The sequence below is a fragment of the Sciurus vulgaris genome, assembly GCF_902686455.1.
Source record: "Sciurus vulgaris genome assembly, chromosome: 1".
NCBI lineage: Eukaryota > Metazoa > Chordata > Mammalia > Rodentia > Sciuridae > Sciurus > Sciurus vulgaris.
Window position 1 is genome coordinate 25560843 of NC_136461.1, and position 17803 is coordinate 25578645.

The 17803-nt window shown below is 43.1% G+C and overlaps 1 protein-coding gene across 3 annotated transcripts in view; it reads right to left on the reverse strand.

The window, feature by feature from the left end:
- Positions 1-17803, reverse strand: part of DLGAP3 (DLG associated protein 3) — a 104378-nt gene that overhangs the window by 59579 nt on the left and 26996 nt on the right. The window contains exon 1 of one of the 3 annotated variants that reach the window (XM_079144778.1): positions 1555-2400. The exons of 1 other annotated variant lie outside the window; for it this stretch is intronic. The gene's annotated coding sequence lies outside the window, so the exon portion shown is untranslated. Of the gene's footprint in view, positions 1-1554; positions 2401-17803 lie in introns of those variants that run through there. One more of the 3 variants, XM_079144780.1, reaches the window with a different exon arrangement.

The window sequence follows — 17803 nt, forward strand, 5'->3', positions numbered from 1 at the left end:
CAGTTCAGTTCCTTGGGTCAAGAAAAGATAGGCTGGAGTCTTTCTGTACCACTGATTAGAAATGTGTGATTGTGGGAAATGGAATTCATCTCTCAAACCTCAACATTCTCATCTGTGAATTGGCATTATATTAGCTTGAAACATGTGAATGGTTATTTTGGTAGGTTAAAATAGAACAGTGGAATATTGGCAATTTCCTATGGCTTAACCTGATACCTGCCCTGCCTAGTTCTCAAGACTTTTGGAGAAATAAAGCGTTGAGAGAGGAGCATTTTCAAAAGTCCTGGACTGATATAGAGGCACTGTATTATTATTACTTCAAGGAGCTCAGTACAGACACACCTGGAGCCAGTGGGCTGAACCAATGACCCAGAACTTGGAGATTTGGGGCTTGGAACTCTGGGAGAGAGCCACCTGCTCTGGTGACTAACAATAGACCAGACACTTCCACCTGGCCTCCTCAGCTTCTGGCTCCGAAGGGCCCTCAGTGAAACATTACTGAGGTAACACAAGCTCCCAGGCCCCAAGAAGGAGAAGCAGCACACACAGGTACACAGTCTTCAGCTCCAGGCCCACCAGCAGCAGAGCCCCCGCATGAGGAAGGACACAACCAGTAGCACCATAGAGGATGCCCCCTGAGGTAGGTGAAGGTGGAGACCAATGGAGGGAGTGCCATGAGGCTCCTGAGTCCAGGATAAGGAGTCCCTGGGGAGAAGGGATGATCTGACCTCTGAGAAGTCTGATTTCCCTGTTCCAGGTGCCACACATCTCACCAGGACTGAGGGTGGGGGGAGGTTGGCAAAGACCAGGTGTGGGTGATTCGGAGTGAACCCTGCTCAGATACATTCTCACACAGCCAACACACACACACACACACTCGGTCACGCAGAGCACAGATACCTAGACCCTCACAGTCACAGTTACACAGGCACACACACACGCACTCACAGAAACATACACAGCCACGCACAGTGACAACACACACACTCATTCACACACATGTCCAAAGATACATGTACAGTAACACCCTCGTTGCATACAATCACTGCACACACACACACTCACCCACAGTGACATACACTCACTGCCACACGATCATCCACAGACCCACGCGGTGACACACTCGCACACTCACCACGGACACACAGTGACACGCACTCACACTCACACCTGCAGAGGAAACTTCTCTCCGGTCTCCCCAACATCACGACTTCCCCCCACAACCAACCGGCTACTCCCTCCCAGACCCAAGCCTCCAGCCCGACAACGGCTGGGCGGGGGCTGGCCGGCTTCCCACCGCCCGGGCCCAGAGAGCGGGTCCCGGGTCCGCGTGGTCCTCCGCGCGTCCCTCGGGTCAGGCCCGCCGGCCTCCAGGCCAGGGCAGGGGCGGGGGCCGCGGAAGAGGCCCAGCCCCTCCCCCCTCGCGGGGCTGAAGCTGAGGCCGCCTGAGCCCGGGGCGTGGGCGGCGCCCGGGCCGCGGCCCGGCCGAGCCTGGGGGGCGCTGCAGAGGGCGCGGCGAGTGCAGCCCCGTCCCCACCCCTCCCGGCGGCTTACCTGGCCCGGCTCGGGCTCCGGCCGGGTTACATGGTGCCGGCGGCCCGGGCCGGGGGCGCTGCGGCGACGGGCGTGCGGGCAGGGACCAGGACCCGGCACTGCGGAGCCCCCAGCGGAGGGGCCGCGCCGGCTGCGGAGCCCCGAGCGAGCGCCGAGCGGCAGCGGGCGCGGGAGCGGGAGGCGGCCAAGCCACGGAGGCTGGATTTCCCGGGGACCAGGAAGGGGAGGCGGGGGGATCCCGCCCGCGCGCTCCGCCCCCGCCCCCGCCCCCGCGCAGGGCGGCCGAGCTGGGAGCCGAGGAGAGGGAGGGGGACCAAGCTCCCCGCCCCCGCACCGGACCCAGGAGGGCCCAGGTCGCAGCCGGCGGGCAGCTACCGGGTCCCGGAGGAGCACGCGCCCAGCTGAGCGACAGCGCTGGGGAGGCCCAGCCTGGGGGTGCCAATAAGATCCCGCTCACTGGGGGCCGCGGGATCAGTGTCCACCGAGGACCCAAAAGGGGCACATACAGTGTCACTGTCACGCACAGCCGATCTAGGCACAAGTACCTAAGCCCAGAGGCGGGCGGTTAGGAGATAGTCACAGTCTCACAGACAAGGTCTCCTTCCCCACTGAGGCACAGTCACACCCTGAATGTCACATACAGCCCCCATTCCGGCACGTCCCCCTAGGAGACTCTCCTTCGGGTTTTCCAGGTCTGCTCCCCGACTCCAGTTCTTGGTATCGGTTCAGGAAGCCCCCCTCTTCTGCCCCAGCCCTGCCAAGATGAGGCGCTGTGCCGGGTCTCAGGGCCACTGACAGGAGTCCTCCACCCACACTCCGCACAGCGGAGGCATTCCCAGTGTAGAGGGAGAACCCCGCTATACCTGCGGTCTTTGCTGGGGCCCCCACCCGTGCCCACTGTGCCCGCCCACCTCTGGGCCCAGAGCCAGGAGCTGAGCCATGGCGGGGGTGGGGTAGAAGAGGGAAAGGGAACTGTCCGGAGCACAGCCGGTGGCTGCAGAGCCAGTACATAGGCTGCAGGAGCCAGGAGAGGCGGAGAGCTGACTGCAGCAGTCCCTGGCTAGAATCCGTCTTGGCGCCCAGAGCGATGCTGTAATGGGGGGGAGGGGGCCTCGAGGGGGAAGCCGGAGGAGGAGGGGCTGAAGATGTGGAGGAGGAGCTGGCTCTGAATTCTGACTTTCCAGGGTGGGTGTGAAAGTTGGGGTGAAGGGCCGATGTGTCCTTAAAGCCCTCTTCCTCCACCTTTTCTGGTTTTGAAAACTTGAGCTGGTGAAGCGTGGGTTTGAGAGACTTGGGAGACCGTGCATCGCTCTAGGGAGAGACCTTGGATTTGTTCTGATTCAACGTCCCCCTAACAGCTCTTTTCTCTCGGTATCCCTTTGGGGCCACTGGCTCTTATTACTGTATAAAGCGGCAAACTGAGGTACAGAAAGTAGAAGCCACAGGCCCTAAAATGTTAGAACTGGGAGCCAAGTCCCAGGGAGATGTTGAAAGGTGCCACATTACATAGAGGAGCTTAGAGAGTCCTACTCTCAAAGGAAACTGAAAGTCTTAGCGGGAGATTAGCAGTTTGGTCAACTATCTTACTGCCTACAACACAGGACATTGTCCCTTCAATCATGTGCTAAGATTACAGTTCCCAGCCCAGGAATCATTCAGTCAAGAGTAAATGTCAGAGAAAATAGGATAGAAAGTTAGTCTCAGGAACTCCTTAGAACTGAAAGAAACATGTCACTTGCATTGGAGCATAAAAAGTCATCATCTAGCTGGGTGGGGTGACACATGCCTATAATCCCAGCAACTCAGGAGGCTAAAGCAGAAAGAAGATAAGTTCAAGGCCAGCCTCAGCAACTTAGTAAGGCTGTAAGCAACTGAGCAAGAGCCTGTCTCAAAATAAAAAATAAAAAGGGCTGGGGATGTGGCTTGGTGGTAAGGAGCCCCTGAGTTCAATCACCAGTACCAAAAAAAAAAAAAAAAAGAAGAAGAAGAAAGAAAGAAAGAAAGAAAGAAAGAAAAATAAGTCATCATGTAGGATGCTAATAGGTACCACCATGCTTTGTCAGTTCTAACATGTACATTTTGTTAACCATTCTGAAACTGGAAAGCATCTTACAATAGAAAGGGACATTTGCTATGGTCTCTCTCTCTCTCTCTCTCTCTCTCTCTCTCTCTCTCTCTAGCAGGGATTGAACCCAGGGGTGCTAAACCACTGAGCCATATCCCCAGCCTTTTTTTATGTTTTATTAGATACAGGGTCTCACTGAATTGCTTAGGGCCTCAATAAGTTGCTGAGGCTGGATCTAAACTCGAGATCCTCCAGCCTCAGTCTCCCTAGCTGCTGGGACTACAGGTGTGTGCTATCATGCCCCGCTCTGCTTTTCTCTTAAAGTTGTTATCAAAGAGTTGTGTTTTTAAATTGACAACCTAATGTAGTTTTCATTTGTTCCTTCAACAATATTTACTGATCGTCCAAGGCACATTGCTTAGCCTCTTGGGACATGTCCTTTGCCATATGACTTTGTAACTAACTGATTGAAAGGTGGACTCTGTTTTCTCTCCCCTTGAATCTGGGTGGACTTCTCCCTTGCTTTGGCCAATACGAAATGTGAAAGAAACCATAATGTGCCACTTTTAAGCCTAGCCTCTAAAAGACTTGCATACCTCTCCTCTTTCTCATGGTCTCCTGCCTTCACTATGAGAACAAGCCTGAGAAAGTCCACCCAAGAATGAGTGACAAGGTAGAAAAGAGCCATACCATCACAACCATTCCAAACAAGAACAATGAAGACCAGCCTGTAGCTGCTGACCTGTAAACACATGATAGAGCCCAGACATAAGCAGCAGAAATATTTACGGCCACGGCTGACTGCAGACACATGTGAGCCAAATGAGTAGGAAGAATCATGAAGCCAGTTTGAGGACTCTTGAGCAATAATAAGTGCTTGTTAATTTAAGTCACTGAGTTTTGGGATGGTGTGTTATGCCACAATATCATGGCAATAAATAACTGTACAGTAACATCTGATGACAAATGAAATTTACCATTAGTTGTCATGATTTCTTAGGGCATAAGAGAAAGAAGGTAAAACCCCAAGTCTGCCCAAAGGGGGTCAGTACTCCTTAACTAGAAGTTAGAACCCCAAGGGGTTGTACTCTCAATGTCCAAGAGAACTAGAAAGGAAAAAAAAAAAACTCTCCCCATCCCTACACATAGAATATTGTAAGAAAATAGCTTGTTTTGAACTTGGCAATAGCAATGAGTGTCAGGGGAAACAATCACCTCCTGAAGACCCATAACCACAAGTTAGATCTCACACCACATGCAGCCCAATTCACCAGACCTAGGAGAGCTAGAAAAACTCCAACCAAGAATTTAGTATAAAATGGTCCCAGAATGATAGCGCCTCAGGTGACTGACAGAAGCAAATCTTTGTTAAAAGAATCCATGGTTGTCTCAGGCCTCAAATTATTTCCACAGATAAATTTTCAAAGAAAATGAACACAGAAGAAAACTTGGTTCCATGAAGGAGAATCAGTGTGATGATTAATTTTAATGTGTCAACTTGCTTGGGTTAAGGAATACCCAGATTACTGGTTAAAAAAAAAAAAAATCCGGGTATGTCTATGAAGATGTATCCTGAAATGATTAGCATTCGAATTAATAGACTAGGTAAAGAAGATTTACCCTCACCAATGCTGGTGATCTAAGTCACTGAGGGCCCAGTTTAAAAAAAAAAAAGTCAAGGAAGGACTGGGCATGGTGGTGCAAACCTATAATCCCACCTACTTAGGAGGCTGAGGCAGGAGAATCAAGGCCAGCCTCAGCAAGTCAGCAAGACCCTGAGCAACTCTGTCTCAAAATAAAAAGCAAAAAGGGCTGAGGTTTCAAGATGGCGACCTAGAGGGTGGCTGCATTTCATGTTGCTCCAGGACTCAGGATTCAAAAGAGGAGATATTGAGACACTTGGGACCAACTCAAAGCAGCCGGGTGAGTCTCTCCCATTGGGGAGGCGTCCCGGATGGGACAGTGGTCCCGGAACGCAGGAAACTTTGTGAAGTAGAGCTGCCAGTGAGACGCCCCTCCCCCCGCTGGAGCAGTGAACTCGGACAACTAGGAGCGCCGAAAAGGAGGCCACTCGGCACAGCGCTGGGACTCGGAGCAACCACTGGGGATCCGGCGGCTGCCCAGGGGAGGAGTGGCGAGGAGAGCTGTGTGGACTCAGGACACCGGGGCCTGCCCTGAGGAGGAGGAGAGGAGCGTGGCCACTTGGATTCGGAGTGACTGCACCAGAGCTACAGGCGGTTGCCAGAAGAGAAACTCCGCGGCGAGCTGTTTGGACTCAGAACTGACGCTTCTGAACCCCGGGGCCTGCCCTGAGGACGAGGAGGAGGAAGAGGAACGCGGCCGCTTGGATTCGGGGTGACTACACCAGAGCTTCAGGCGGTTGCCAGAGGAGAGGCTGCGTGGCGGGCTGTTTGGACTCGGACCACTTCTGAACCCCGGGGCCTGCTCGGAGGAGGAGGAGAAGCACGGCGGGTCCTTTGGACTCGCAGTGACTGCATTGGCGCTCCAGGCGACTGCTCAGAGGAGAAGGCGAGTGGTGAGTTGTTTGGACTTAAAGGGACAGCGCCTGAACACAGGGGGGCTGCCTGGAGAGGAAGCGTGGTGGGTCGCTTGGTCTTGAGTGGCCGCACCAAGAGCTCCGGGCGGTTGCCCATAGGACCCGTGCAGCGGGTCACGTGGATTCAGAGCCACCCAGAGCGACCACTCCTGAACACTCGGGGGGTTATCTGGAGGAAGAGGAGGAACGGGGAGGGTCACTTCGACTCGGAGTGATTGATTGCCCAGGGCTACGGGTGGTTGGTGGGAGGTGGAGGCACGCAGTGAGTTTCTTGGACTCCTAGTGACCGCACCGGAATACTGGGCAGCTGTCTGGAGGAAGAGGCGTGTGGCGGGTCTCTGGGACTCAGAGAGATTGTACGGGGCCCCAGGTGGCTGCTCAGAGGAGGGGCCGCATAGCCAGGCAATTAGGGGCAGAGCAGGGTCCCAGGATCTAGGAGGCTTCTGGGTGGAAGAGCCGCACAGAGACAGGCTTAGGGCGGAGCAAAGGTTCCAGGCCTGAGGGCATATTCTCTGAGGAGGGGCAGCCTAAGGAGATTCATCTGCGAAGGGTGAGGCTCCCAGGCCCAGGAGGTAGGGCCGGGCCCCTGAGAACTTTGCAGAGGAAGGCAGCCCAGCCCAGGTGGTAGCTGTAATTGAGGGGAACCTCTAGGAGGGTACTGACCAGCGAGACCTCCCCACCGGGTGAGTCTTCCCTGCCGGGTGAGGTTTCCCCACAAGGACGGTAAAACTAGAGACTCAGGCCCAAACAGGCCTTGCCTCAGCCCGCAGCCTAGGTCCCCTTTGGATGACCATTGGTCAACAAGTGGAGGCACCTCTGCCCACTAGCAGGGATTATACCCCTCCTGAAGGCCACCACTCCTAGAGAGGCAGCTTCCTTGTGGAGCTCCGCATTATCAACTTCCTCCAAGACTTCAGCCTACTGAAGGCTAAGGGGGGATATATATAGAAATCTTCAGGGACATTGTAAGTCAATAGAGGAAATCTGCAATATCTCAGCGGTCAACTGATACCTGAACAATATGAGAAAACAAGGAAAGAAAATGCTGCAAACAAATCTAGATGTTACATCAATAAAACCCAATGACAGCATGGCAGAAGAAATGACAGAAAAGGAGTTCAGAATGTACATAATTAAAATGATCAGAGAAGCAAACGATGAGATGAAAGAGCAAATGCAAGCATTGAATGATCGCACCAATCGACAGTTAAAAGAGCAAATACAGGAAGCAAAAGATCATTTCAATAAAGAGTTAGAGATATTGAAAAAAAACCAAACAGAAATCCTTGACATGAAAGAAACAATAAACCAAATTAAGAACTCCATAGAAAGCATATCCAATAGGATAGAACACCTGGAAGACAGAACCTCAGACATTGAAGACAAAATATTTAACCTTGAAAACAAAGTTGAACAAACAGAGAAGATGGTAAGAAATCATGAACAGAATCTACAAGAACTATGGGATATCATGAAAAGGCCAAATTTAAGAATTATTGGGATTGAGGAAGGCCTAGAGAAACAAGCCAAAGGAATGAACAATTTATTCAATGAAATAATACCAGAAAATTTCCCAAATCTGAAGAATGAAATGGAAAATCAAGTTCAAGAGGCTTATAGGACTCCAAATACACAAAATTACAACAGACCCACACCAAGGCACATTATAATGAAAATACCTAACATACAAAATAAAGACAGAATTTTAAAAGCTGTGAGAGAAAAGAACCAAATTACATTCAGGGGGAAACCAATACGGATATCAGCAGACTTTTCAATCCAGACCCTAAAAGCTAGAAGGGCCTGGAACAACATTTTTCAAGCCCTGAAAGAAAATGGATGCCAACCAAGAATCTTATACCCAGCAAAACTTACCTTCAAATTTGACGATGAAATAAAATCCTTCCATGATAAACAAAAGCTAGAAGAATTTACAAAAAGAAAGCCAGCATTACAAAACATTCTCAGCAAAATATTCCATGAGGAAGAGATGAAAAACAAAGCAGCAAATCAGCAAAGGGAGGAATTATCCTAAAGGAATTGTCAAATAAAGGAGGAAACAAGTTGTGTCAAAGAAATAAATAAATAGAATTTAAAAAATGAACCAAATGACCGGGAAACCAAATCATATCTCTATAATAACCCTGAATGTTAATGGCCTGAATTCATCAATCAAAAGACATAGACTGGCAGATTGGATTAAAAAGAAAGATCCAACAATATGTTGCCTGCAAGAGACTCACCTCATAGAAAAAGATACCCATAGACTAAAGGTGAAAGGATGGGGAAAAACATACCATGCGCATGGACTCAGCAAAAAAGCTGGAGTATCCATCCTCATTTCCGATAGTGTGGACTTCAAGCCAAAGTTAGTCAGAAGGGATAAAGAAGGTCATTTCATACTGCTTAAGGGAAGCATAAATCAGCAAGATATAACAATCATAAACATCTATGCCCCAAACAGTGGCTCATCCATGTATGTCAAACAAATCCTTCTCAATTTCAGAAACCAAATAGACCATAACACAATAATACTAGGTGATTTTAACACGCCTCTCTCACCACTGGACAGATCTTCCAGACAAAAATTGAACAAAGAAACCATAGATCTCAATAACACAATCAATAATTTAGACTTAACGGACATTTATAGAATATACCATCCAACCAAGAGCGAATACACTTTCTTCTCAGCAGCACATGGATCCTTCTCTAAAATAGACCATATATTATGCCACAAAGCTAATGTTAGCAAATACAAGAAGATAGAGACACTAGCATGTATTCTATCAGATCATAATGGATTGAAGTTAGAAATAAATGAAAGAGTAAAACACAGAAACTATTCCAACATCTGGAGACTAAACAATATGCTATTATATGATGAATGGATAACAGAAGATATTAGGAAGGAAATTAAAAAATTCTTAGAGGTAAATGAGAACAAAGAAACATCATATCAAAATCTCTGGGACACTATGAAAGCAGTACTTAGAGGGAAATTTATTTCATGGAGCGCATTTAATAAAAGAAGTAAAACTCAACAAATAAACGACCTAACGCTACAGCTCAAAGCCCTAGAAAAAGAAGAACAGACCAACACCAAAAGTAGTAGAAGACAGGAAATAGTTAAACTCAGAGCCGAAATCAATGAAATTGAAACAAAAGAAACAATACAAAAAATTGACGAAATAAATAGTTGGTTCTTCGAAAAAATAAACAAAATTGATAAACCTTTAGCCACACTAACAAAGAGAAGACGAGAGAAAACCCAAATCACTAAAATTCGGAATGAACAAGGAAATATCACAACAGACAGGATTGAAATACAAAACATAATTAGAAGCTATTTTGAAAATCTATACTCCAACAAAATAGAAAATTTCGAAGACATCAACAGGTTTCTAGAGACATATGAATTGCCTAAACTGAACGAGGAGGACATAAACAATTTAAATAGACCAATTTCAAGTACTGAAATAGAAGAAGTCATCAAAAGCCTTCCAACAAAGAAAAGTCCGGGACCAGATGGGTTCTCAGCCGAGTTCTACAAAACCTTTAAAGAAGAGCTCATTCCAATACTTCTCAAAGTATTCCATAAAATAGAAGAGGAGGGAACCCTCCCAAACTCATTCTATGAAGCCAATATCACCCTGATACCTAAACCAGACAGAGACTCATCAAGGAAAGAAAATTTCAGACCAATATCCTTAATGAACATCGACGCAAAAATTCTCAACAAAATTTTAGCAAATCGCATACAAAAACATATTAAAAAGATAGTGCACCATGATCAAGTGGGCTTCATCCCAGGTATGCAAGGTTGGTTCAACATCAGGAAATCAATAAACGTAATTCACCATATTAATAGACTTAAAGTCAAGAATCACATGATTATTTCAATAGATGCAGAAAAAGCATTTGATAAAATACAGCACCCCTTCATGCTCAAAACACTAGAAAAAATAGGGATAGTGGGAACATTCCTTAACATTGTAAAGGCCATTTATGCTAAGCCCATGGCTAATATCATTCTAAATGGTGAAAAACTGAAAGCATTCCCCCTAAAAACTGGAACAAGGCAGGGATGCCCTCTTTCACCACTTCTATTCAACATCGTTCTTGAGACTCTGGCCAGAGCAATTAGACAAACCAAAGAAATTAAAGGGATACGAATTGGAAAAGAAGAACTCAAACTATCCCTGTTCGCTGATGACATGATTATATATTTAGAGGAACCTGGAAATTCCACCAGAAAACTCTTAGAACTCATAAGTGAATTCAGTAAAGTAGCAGGTTACAAGATCAATGCCCATAAATCCAACGCATTTTTATACATAAGTGATGAATCTTCAGAAAGAGAAATTAGGAAAACTACCCCATTTACTATAGCCTCGAAAAAAATAAAATACTTGGGAATCAATCTCACAAAAGAGGTGAAAGACCTCTACAATGAGAACTATACAACACTAAAGAAAGAAATTAAAGAACACCTTAGAAGATGGAAAGATCTTCCATGTTCTTGGATAGGAAGAATTAATATTGTCAAAATGGCCATACTACCTAAAGTGCTATACAAATTCAATGCAATTCCAATTAAAATCCCAATGACGTACCTTACAGAAATAGAGCAAGCAATCATGAAATTCATCTGGAAGAATAAGAAACCCAGAATAGCTAAAGCAATCCTTAGCAGGAAGAGTGAAACAGGGGGTATTGCAATACCAGATCTTCAACTCTACTACAAAGCAATAGTAACAAAAACGGCATGGTATTGGTACCAAAATAGAAAGGTAGATCAATGGTACAGAATAGAGGACACGGACACAAACCCAAATAAATACAATTTTCTCATACTAGACAAAGGTGCCAAAAATATGCAATGGAGAAAAGATAGCCTCTTCAACAAATGGTGCTGGGAGAATTGGAAATCCATATGCAACAGAATGAAACTAAACCCATATCTCTCACCATGCACGAAACTAAACTCAGAATGGATTAAGGACCTCGGAATCAGACCAGAGACCCTGCATCTTATAGAAGAAAAAGTAGGTCCAAATCTTCACCTTATTGGTCTAGGATCAGACTTCCTTAACAGGACTCCCATAGCACAAGAAATAAAAGCTAGAATCAACCACTGGGATAGATTCAAACTAAAAAGCTTTCTCTCAGCAAAGGAAATTATCAGCAATGCGAAGAAAGAGCCTACAGAGTGGGAGAATATCTTTGCCAATCATACTTCAGATAGAGCACTAATCTCCAGAATCTATAAAGAACTCAAAAAACTCTACACGAAGAATACAAATAACCCAATCAACAAATGGGCTAAGGAAATGAATAGACACTTCACAGAAGAAGATCTACAAGCAATCAACAAACATATGGAAAAATGTTCAACATCTCTAGTAATAAGAGAAATGCAAATCAAAACTACCCTAAGATTCCATCTCACCCCAATTAGAATGGCGATTATCAAGAATACAAGCAACAACAGGTGTTGGCGAGGATGTGGGGAGAAAGGTACACTCTTACATTGCTGGTGGGGCTGCAAATTAGTGCAGCCACTCTGGAAAGCAGTGTGGAGATTCCTTAGAAAACTTGGAATGGACCCTCCATTTGACCCAGCTGTCCCACTCCTTGGCCTATACCCAAAGGACTTAAAATCAGCATACTACAGAGATACAGCCACATCAATGTTCATAGCTGCTCAATTCACAATAGCCAGACTGTGGAACCAACCTAGATGCCCTTCAATTGATGAGTGGATAAAGAAACTGTGGTATATATATACAATGGAATATTACTCAGCCATAAAGAATGATAAAATTATGGCATTTGCCGGCAAATGGATGAAATTGGAGAATATCATGCTAAGTGAGATAAGCCAATCTCAAAAAGCCAAGGGACGAATGATATCGCTAATAAGTGGAGGATGACACATAATGGGGGGGAGGGAAGGGTTAGTGTTAGGGTTAGAGTTAGGGTTAGGGAGGGGGGCAAGTATGGAGGAAGGAAGGACTGTATAGAGGGTAAAGAGGGGTGGGAGGGGTGGGGGAAGGGAAAAAATAACAGAATGAATCAAACAACATTACTCTATGTAAATTTATGATTACACAAATGGTATGCCTTTGTGCCATGTACAAACAGAGAAACAACATGTATCCCATTTGTTTACAATAAAAAAAATAAATAAATAAAATAAAATTAAAAAAAAGAAAAAAAAAAAAAAAAAAAAAAGGGCTGAGAGTATGGCTCAGTGGTTAAGCACCCCTGGGTTCAGTCCCTGATACCAAAAGAAAAAAGAAAAAAAGAAAAGAACAAGGGAGGACAAATTTGCTCTTTCTTCTTGTCCTCTATTATCCTTGGAAATTGTAGCTCGCACTTCTCAGACCTTCAGCCATTGAAGGGTTATACCAATGGCTCTGCTAATTCTCAGGCCTTTGGATGTGAACTGAATAGTACCATGAACTTCCTTGTTTTCCAGCTTTCAAACAGCATGTCATGGGATTCTTTGGCATCCATAATCGTGTGAGCCAATTCCCATAATAAATCCCCTCCTAGATAGCTTCATCTGTACCTATATCTAAATAGACATACTACTGGTTCTGTTTCTCTGGAAAACCCTAATCAACACAAGCGGCAAAAATGACACAGGGCAGAAAAACACTCGCCAAAAACTCGACTATTAGAATTATGAGACGCCAAATATAAAATACTATGTTTAGTATATTTAGAAGAATAATCTATGGCCTTTGGCTTACTTTTCTTGTCTTATCATATGGGGACTGTGTCCTAGAGCACAAGGTTGAATAGAAATGATGATGGTGGCTTTATTTGTCATTTCCATAAATTTTGTACATTTGATATTTCTTCTTTAGGATGATATTTATTGTAAAATTTTTGGAGACATCTCTCAATCACGTAAAGTTCCATTTTATTTCTAATTAACTAAAAATGTTTGTTAAATGCCTGTAATTTTTTTCTTTTCTTCTCCCTTTTTTTTTCCTTCTTGTTTTTGTTTTTGTTTGCAAGACTGTGGATTGAATCCAGGGCCTCACACATGCTAGGCAAGTGTGGGAACTTCATCCCCAGCTCTTTTTATTTTATTTTGAGACAGGATCTCACTGAATTTCCTAAGCTGGCCTTGAACTTGTGATCCTCGTGCCTCAGCCTCCCAAGTAACTGGGATTATAGGTGTGTGCCACCACATCTGACTAAATGTATATAAGTTTAAAGTGCATCATTTACAATAGCTACAACAATGTCAGATATTTAATAATAAATAATAAAAGATACATAAAATTATAAATACTGAATGTCATTTAAAAAGACAATAAAGGAAGAGATATTTCACATTGATGAATAAAAAACTGTAATTTTCATAGAGATGTAATTCTTCCTATATTGATCCCTAGACTTAATCAGTTTCAGCTGAAATGCCATATAATCTGATTACCTGATTCTAAATGGAAAAGTTAAGAGCCAAGAATGACTAAGACACTTTTTAATTTTTTCATGAAAAAATTTAAATGTATAACAAAAAAGTAAATAAAATAGTATAATACCCCATGTGTTTGTTACCCAAATACAATGATTATAAACTCACAGCCAATGTTGTTTAATCTGTATCTTCCATTTGCACTCTTTGTATTACTTTGAAGCAAGTCCTAGACATAATATTTTATTAATAAATATTTTAGTATGTACATACAAGAACTATTTTGTTAAATATTATCACATCTAAATACCACATCTAAATAAGTTTAACAATAATTTCTTAAAGTCATCAAATAGTTATCAAATATTCAGTTATATTTCTCTAATTTTTCTAATTTTTACATTGTAATCAATTGGTACCATTTAAGAAGATTTTTTTTGTTTTTTGTTTTTAGTCTATATAGTTCCTCTCTCCTTTTCTTTTTTTAAATATTTGTTTAGTTGTCAATGGACATTTATTCATTTATTTATATGCAGTGCTCAGAATTGTACCCAGTGCCTCACACGTTAGGCAAATGCTCTACCATTGAGCCACAACCTCAGCCCCTCTCAACTTTTCTTTTAATAGCAAATTTATTTGTTAAAGTAGTCAGATTGTTTATCCTGAGAATTTCATATATTTTGAATTTAGTCTGTGAAGTTATCATTTTTCTCTATCCTCTCCCTCCCAATTCCTTTTTTTTTCTTCTGGTATTGGATACAGAGCCCAGAAGCACTCTACTACTGAGCTACATCCCCTCCTTTCTATTTTTTAATTTGTTTTGACACAGGTTCTCACTAAGTTTTCCAGGTTGGCCTTGAACTTGGTATCCTCCTGCCTCAGCCTCCTGAGTAGCTGGGGATTACAGGTGTGCACCACTGTGCACAATTTATCCCCTATATTTTATATAAATGGGTAATTGGATATAGAGCTTCAATTAGATGCTGGTTCAATTTTGGAGCAAGAACTCTTCATAGGTGGTGTGGTATATTTTTATTAGTAGATACACCATATCTGATTGTCTCTTTTACAATGTCTCCTCTATGCATTAGAGTTTGAAAATTAATGGTGTACCAATTATACAGTTCCCTCTTCATTATTGGCTGGAACACTTACATAAAGAGAAACTTCCTCAATTGTTTTATTGCCTTAATATACAGTTCATATAGGGAAATCAGGGAAAATACTTATTCCTTTAGTTTTCAGTTTTAAAAACAATGAATTGGAGGGAAATAAATGAACCTTGACCTCAAAAAGCAGAAGAAAAAAAAAATACAAAACAGCAATTCAAAATAGATCATAGACTAAATGTGAATAGCAAAACATTAAGGCTTCCACAAGAAAATACAGGAGAATACCTTTATGACCTTGGAGGGGACAACTATTTCTCAAGCAGGATGCAAAAAGTTCTAACCATGTAATGATATATTGACATATTGAATTTCATTAAAATTAAATAATTATGCCAGGCATGGTGGCACACACCTGTAATCCCAGCCTTTTGGGAGCCTGAGGTAGGAGGATCACAAGTTCGAAACCAGCCTAAGCAACTCAGTGAGCCCTTAAGCAACCTAGAGAGAGCCGATCTCAAAATAAAAATAAAAAGGGTTGGGGATATAGCTCAGTGGTAAAGTGCACTGGGTTCAATCTCCAGTATCAAAATTTTTTTTCAATTAAACAATTAAATTCATTAAAAGAAACCATTAAGAAAGTGATGCCTTGTAAGCACAAGGCCCTGGGTTCAATCCCCAGCACTGCAAAAAAAAAAAAAGAAAGAAAGAAAGTGAAAAACCAAAGGCTGGGAGAAAATATTTGTAATTATATATCCAATCAAGAACTCACATCTGGGGCTGGAATTGTAGCTCAGTGGCAAGAGTGATTGCCTAGCAGGTGTGAGGCACTGGGTTCTATCCTCAGCACCACATAAAAATAAATAAAATAAAGGTATTGTGTCCATCCACAACTAAAAAATTTTTTAAAAAAGAACTCACGTGTAGGGGAAGGAAGTGCTGGACAGTGACATTGGTCAAATTATATTGTTATATTGTGTGTATGTACAAATATGTAACAAGAATCCCAGCAATATGTATAACTATAATGCACCAATTTTAAAAAGTAAAAAAAAAAAAAGAACTCATGTCCAGAATATATCAAGAACACCCACAAACCAATAGGAAACAAGTACAAAATTGAAATGAGCAAAAATCCTTAAATGAGCCTTCTCAAAAGAGGATCACCAACTGGTTGATAAGCATATAAAAGGTGTTCAGTAGAATTACTCATGAAGGAAATTAAATGGAAAACCTCAGTAGGATCCCACCATACATCCAACAGAATGATTTATAAAGATCAGTGGTGCCAAGAATTGGTAAAATGGGAAGCAACCAGAACTCTGATACATTGCTGGTAAGAGTATAATGGTACCACCATTTTGGTATACTGACAGCATTTACTAAAGCTAAACCTATGCCTACCCTATGACTCAGCAATTCTACTCCTGGATACATACTGCCTCAAACTGAATGCATATGTCTACCAAAAGACATGTACAAGAATATCTGTAGCAACTTATTTCACAATGGCCCCATGCTGGAAAAAACAAAAACATTCACCAATGGGGAAAATAAGTCAATAAATTATGAAATAATGACATAGTAGAAAAATCATTCAGCAATAAAAAAAGAACAAACTCCTGTTATATGCTACCACATAGAATCATATACCCTAACCTCACAAAGTGTGGTCCACAGACTGGCAGCAGCAGCATCACCCAAGAGTTTGTTAAAATGCAGAATCCGAAGTCCCTAGCATGGACCTACTGAAACAGTTTACATGTTAACAAATTCACCAGATGATTTCTATGCCCACTAAGGTTTGAAAAATATTGTTTTATATCTTCCCTTGGATGTATATAAAAGTAAAATTCTCCTCAATCTCTACTTCTAGAGATGGTGGCACATGCCTGAAATCCCAGCTACTCTAGAAGCTGAGGCAGGAGGATCACAAGTTCAAGGCCTACCTGGGCAACTTAGTGAGAACCTGTCTCAAAATAAAAAAAATTAAAAGGGTTAGGGATGTAACTCAGCAGTACAGGGCCCCTGGATTCAATCCCAATTTCCACATACACATAAGAAAAAAAAATCAAACTTTAGATTGTACATATTAAAATCTATACGCTGGGCACAATGGTACAGGCCTGTATAGTCCCAGCTACTCAGGAGACTGAGGCAGTAGGATTGCTTGAGTCCAGAAGTTCAAGGACAGACCTGAGAAACATAGGATGACCTTGTTTCAAAACAAAAGTAACAGCAACAAAGATAAAAATTCTAAAGATTTAAGATATACTTCATGGTGTCTTTTTTAACCCCCAAAATAAAATAAAAGTAACAACTTGGTTTCCCAGCATACTCCAAAGGTGACTAATTCGGGCTTTTTTAGTATCGTCACAAACATATTTGGTGTATTTTAATACGCTGAAGCTTTTATTCCATTATAGGACCCAAGTACAACTCCTCACCACACAACAGGCCGATTGCATAAAACATAAGTTGTTGCCAGGCACGGCCTATCTTTAATCTCTGCAGCCTCGGAGATAAAGCAGGAGGATCATGAGTTTAAAGCCAGCCTCAGCAACTTAGCAAGACCCTGTCTCTAAATAAAATATTAAAAAGGACTGGGAATGTGTCTCAGTGATTAAACGACCCTGGGTTCAATCCCCAGAACAAAAAAACAAAACAAAAAAAGAAAGAAAAGAAAAAAAAAGTTGTTGAGGCAAGGAAGACAACTTTATCTGAAAATCCAGCTAGATAAAAAGACAGAGAATTCCTGTCACAGAATCCATCTTACTGGGAAGCTGATTTCAAAGCAGTTTACATAACCTTCTCATAATAGGTGATGGGTAACCAGACTTGGGGGTGCCTCCTCACATTGGGTGGACAGGATGATGCATATCTGATCCTAATCACCTACTCAGGAGATGTTTTTCAGTTCTGCCAATCTCAAGAACAAAGATTATTATTTCCTTGGGCTATTATTGTCACTGAGTTGTTTACCCATGTGCAGTTCCTGACATATTACACAATAGACAGGCTAGAGGGGGTAGCTGCCCAAGGCCCTCTTGCTGATAGCCAAAATCAGTAATGAAAGAAAG